The sequence below is a fragment of the Labeo rohita genome, chromosome 1 (genome assembly GCF_022985175.1).
Source record: "Labeo rohita strain BAU-BD-2019 chromosome 1, IGBB_LRoh.1.0, whole genome shotgun sequence".
Taxonomy (NCBI): domain Eukaryota; kingdom Metazoa; phylum Chordata; class Actinopteri; order Cypriniformes; family Cyprinidae; genus Labeo; species Labeo rohita.
In genome coordinates this window covers 49,353,991-49,359,110 of record NC_066869.1, presented here as the reverse complement: position 1 = coordinate 49,359,110, position 5,120 = coordinate 49,353,991, and the positions used below count along the sequence as shown (strand labels likewise).

At 38.7% G+C, this 5,120-nt stretch overlaps 1 long non-coding RNA gene across 1 annotated transcript; it reads left to right on the top strand.

Annotated features, from left to right (window-relative positions):
- Positions 1–582: 582 nt before the first annotated feature.
- Positions 583–3,250, top strand: LOC127177411 (uncharacterized). Its single transcript, XR_007829228.1, has 2 exons — positions 583–1,847; positions 2,276–3,250. It is a non-coding gene; the product is annotated as an uncharacterized LOC127177411 (long non-coding RNA).
- The last annotated feature ends 1,870 nt before the right edge of the window (positions 3,251–5,120 follow it).

Genomic DNA, 5,120 nt, shown 5'->3' with positions numbered 1-5,120 from the left:
GGGGATAGACAATATCGTTTGGTCAGTATAAAAACTATAGAAGTCTATGGAAAGTCCCCACAATTCACAAAAACAAACATGTGTGTGTATGTGTGTGTGTAGTTAGTAATTAACTGAAATATTTATTTTTCAGAGGATTGCACAGATTTTAAATAATGCAAAGCACTTTTTCGTGGTGAGTAAGAAACTGTATTATGGTTGGCAAATTTTCTGGATTCACCTGCCACTTACACCTACAGAGTCAGGCCTTGACTCTTAGTATGAAAAAACATTATTATTATTTCATCTGTAGGTTGGCACCGTGTCAAAACGTGCCGTCCGCTCTTCATTTCCACCTCCACACCGGCTCTGTGATGCCTGAAACCCCAGTGAGAGGAAAATTCTGGGAAGTGTCGGGTGATTCTGAGGTAAAGGAGCCAGAGAGAGGTGGAGTGGGCTGGTTCAGGGTGTGTGCGCCCGTGCGCTCTTCCCCAGGGGGCCGTAAGGCCCTCTGCAGAGTCGACTTCCTTCCTGCAGGAAACCCCGCCCACTCCCTTCATCCCCCTCCACTAACGAGCCGAGCAGACGCCGTACGAGCCGAATTCAGAAAGCCACGAGTTCCCTACGCCGGTGGTGTGGCTTACAAGCAAGATCCTGCCAGGGGACGCTCGGCTTGGTAACCAAATGAATAGGATGTTGTCTGCAGTCGGGATGAATGAACTCCCCGTTCCCAGTTTCAGTGTTCCTCGGTTGTCAGAACTCGAACGGAGCAGACAGGTGAGGCCTGTTGTGGCGCCAGGACTGTGGATGGCTGCTGTGGCCCGCGGCCAGAAGACCCACTTTCCACATTTAACCTCCTGGCTCCAGGTTCCACCGCACCTACCAATGAAAACAAGAGCTCAGCGTGATGCAGCGGCCTGGAAATCTCCACTGGGACGGGATGGCACCAGCGCTCCTAATTAATTTTTATTTAAAGAATGGGAGAGGCATTAAACTCCCCGTCACATGAGGACACGGCTGCCAAAAAGTGTTTTTTTTTTTTTTTTGGAAGTGGTTGTAATACAGTGAATTTACTGTACAGTAATAAATATCAAATATTTAAGAAGTCATATAGTTGATTTTTAAAGTACAGTAATAACAAAGCATATCTGGAATCAGCCAATAGTGTTTTAAAATTGTCTCTGGTCCAATTAGGCCAATATTTGAACTTTTTGTGTGTCAGATTTAAAAAGTGGCTGACAGTTATTCATTGTGTGTGTTATTTTAATGTTTCATAATCTTTTAAAAGAAAAAAAAAACTCTAGATTGTCCATTGTGATTACTTTTATAAACAACAAACCAAATATAATTTGCCAGTCTATTGATTTTTAGCTATAGAATAAAAAAGTTCTTTGTGGTTGCTATGTAGTTACTAGGGTGTTCTGAGTGTATTAGACTGGTTCGCTATGATGTTATGGTGTTGTCTTCCTGTCTAGCATAAAAGAGTCTCCTCTTATGTCTCTTCAATATTTTGAGTGGTTGCTACGCCGTTGCTAGGTGGTTGCTATGTAGTTACTAGGGTGTTCTGAGTGGATAACATGCAATTGCTACAGCGTTATGGTGTTTTCTTCCTGTCTAGCATGAAAATAACCCCTTCTTAAGTGTGCGTGATATTTAAGGTTGTTGCTAGGGTGTTGCTAAGTGGTTGCTATGGTATTCTGGGTGATTGCTGTGAAGTTACTAGGATGTTCTGAGTGGATAATGTGCAGTTGCCATGGCGTTATGGTGTTTTCTTCTTGTCTATCATGAAAATAGTGCCTTCTCAAGTGTCTGTGATATTCGGGGTGGTTGCTAAGGTGTTGCTAGGTGGTTGCTATGTAGTTACTAAGGTGTTTAGAGTGGATAACATGCAGTTGTTATGATGTTATGGTATTCTCTTTCTGTCTATCATTAAAAGAGTCCCTTCTTAAGTCTTTGTGATATTCGGGGTGGTTGCTAAGGTGTTGCTAGGGTATTCTGGGTGGTTGCTATGTAGTTACTAAGGGTTTGGAGTGGATGCTGTGCAGTTGCTATGGCGTTAAGGCGTTTTCTTCCTGTCTAACATGAAAATAGTCCCTTCTTAAGTGTCTTTGATATTCGGGGTGGTTGCTAAAGTGTTGCTAGGGTATTCTGGGTGGTTGCTATGTAGTTTCTAGGGGTTCGGAGTGGATTCTGTGCAGTTGCTATGGCGTCAAGGTGTTTTCTTCCTGTCTAACATGAAAATAGTCCCTTCTTAAGTGTCTGTGATATTCGGGGTGGTTGCTATGTAGTTACTAAGGTGTTCAGAGTGGATAACATGCAGTTGTTATGGTGTTATGGTATTCTCTTTCTGTCTATCATTAAAAGAGTCCCTCCTTAAGTCTTTGTGATATTCGGGGTGGTTGCTAAGGTGTTGCTAGGGTATTCTGGGCGGTTGCTATGCAGTTACTAAGGGTTTGGAGTGGATGCTGTGCAGTTGCTATGGCGTTAAGGCGCTTTCTTCCTGTCTAACATGAAAATAGTCCCTTCTTAAGTGTCTTTGATATTCGGGGTGGTTGCTAAGGTGTTGCTAGGGTATTCTGGGTGGTTGCTATGTAGTTTCTAGGGTGTTCGGAGTGGATGCTGTGCAGTTGCTATGGTGTTAAGGTGTTTTCTTCCTGTCTAACATGAAAATAGTCCCTTCTCAAGTGTCTGTGATATTCGGGGTGGTTGCTAAGGTGTTGCTAGGTGGTTGCTATGTAGTTACTAAGGTGTTCAGAGTGGATAACATGCAGTTGTTATGGTGCTATGGTATTCTCTTTCTGTCTATCATTAAAAGAGTCCCTTCTTAAGTCTTTGTGATATTTGGGGTTGTTGCTAAGGTGTTGCTAGGGTATTCTGGGCGGTTGCTATGTAGTTACTAAGGGTTTGGAGTGGATGCTGTGCAGTTGCTATGGCGTTAAGGTGTTTTCTTCCTGTCTAACATGAAAATAGTCCCTTCTTAAGTGTCTGTGATATACGGGGTGGTTGCTAAGGTGTTGCTAGGGTATTCTGGGTGGTTGCTATGTAGTTACTAGGGTGTTCGGAGTGGATGCTGTGCAGTTGCTATGGCGTTAAGGTGTTTTCTTTCTGTCTAGCATGAAAGAAGTTCCCTCTTATCTATGTGGGTGTGGTGTTAATTTCTAATCATCTAAATTATGTAAACGCAATAATAATTTAATGCATCAAGTAATGGATGTCTTGTGGTGTATTTTGATTGAACAATCTGTGTAAATATTAAAATGTACTGAATGGATAGTCTTTGACCTCTGTTTTCTTACTCATCATTAGGACTGCATCAAGACAGCTGATTTCATGTGAATCACACAATACTCAAAAACAAAAAAGTTTCATAATGTCTTTTTCTTGGAAAACAAGCACTCCCCCAGTTCATGGAAGGCCACGTGAGTTTATCCCCTAAACACTTGAGTTTCTGCTCTGGTGAATCCCCCACAGGGTTATCCCCCATACCTCAGAGAAGTCTGATTCATCTGTTTGTTTGATCCCACATATGATCTGATGGCAATGTGGGATGAAATGAGCTTTCTGAGATGTTGACCTCAATCTTTCCGTCACACTGGAAAGGAATGTGTGTTGGAGCATGTAAGCCAAAGATGTGGTCCACTGGTGAAGCTCCTTGATCTATCAAATATAAGCCACCAAAGGGAGAATCACGGTTTGGAGGAGCGTCTGGGAGTATTTGGTAGATGTGATTTTAATGAAGTCTTCTAGTCCGTGGCCATCACAGCGGGCTCCAAGTGTAATTGGATTTGCCTCATTGAGTTCCAGCTTGTTATGGTCAGAGACTCCCTAAAAGATGCTGACGAGAGCATTGAGCTCTTGTGTGACTTATAGATCACCTCAAACCTCCAGTGTACTCGTGAACCAAACAGGATCCATGCAAAACCAGGGTCAGTTGTAGGACTTTGTACTGTATATGTGCTCGGATCCAAAGAAAAGAGACATGTGGTCAGGTCACCCATTTTTTAGGTTTCTGGCATCATCTTTGTTTGATTTGACTCATTTTTTATGTTCCAAAAAAACAATGTGTCAAAGCCTGGTCTGTTGACCCACTGGTCTTGTTTGCTTTGGTAAATCATAATTATGACATAAAAAGTTACAGTTATGACACAAAAAGTCATAATTATGACAAAAGTGGAAATTATGACATAACTAAGTCTTCATTAAGAAGTAAAAGGTCCGAATTGACACAGTCAAAAATTATGACATAAAAAGTCATAATTATGAAAAAAAACTTCAAAAAAAAAATGGAAACTTTGACATACTGAATTATAATTATGAGATAAAGAGTGAAAATTGTCATAAGTCTAAATTATGAAATTAAAAAAAAATCATAATTATGACAAAAGTAGAAATTCTGACACACTAAGTTATAATTATGAGATAAAAAAAGTATAAAAGTAAGTAAAAAGTACAGGATAAAAAGTCATAATAATGACAAAAGTGGAGACTTTGACATACTAAATTATAATTATGAGATAAAAAAAAATCTAAATTGACTAAGTAAAAGTCAAAATTATAATTATAAATACAAAATTTTGACACTAAATTGACATTAAATTTAGGGCTGACAAACGATTAATCGCAATTAATTACATACAAAATAAAAGTCATAAAATATAATATAAATTCTATAAAAATGATAATAAATACATATACTTGTAAATATTTCTTAAATATATACATGAATGCGTTTGTAATAATTACACACAGTACACACACATATATTAGGCAAACTCAAACATTTATTTGGTATGCGATTAATCACGATTAATCGTTTACCAGCCCTAATTAAATTATAATTACGAGATAAAGAGTGAAAATTGACATAAGTCAAAAATATGAGATAGAAAGTCATACTTATAACATAAAAGTAGAAGCTTTGACATACTAAGTTATAATTCTGAGATGAGTAAAAATTGACATAAATCTAAATTATGAGATAAAAAAAATTATAATTATGACAAAAGTGAAAAATTATGACATACTACGTCATAATTATGAGACACAAAGTCAACAGTCAAAAGTATGAGATAAAAAGTAATTATGTAATTATGACAAAATACGCGCATGTACTTGGAAGTAAAGAGACGTATAGTTAGGTT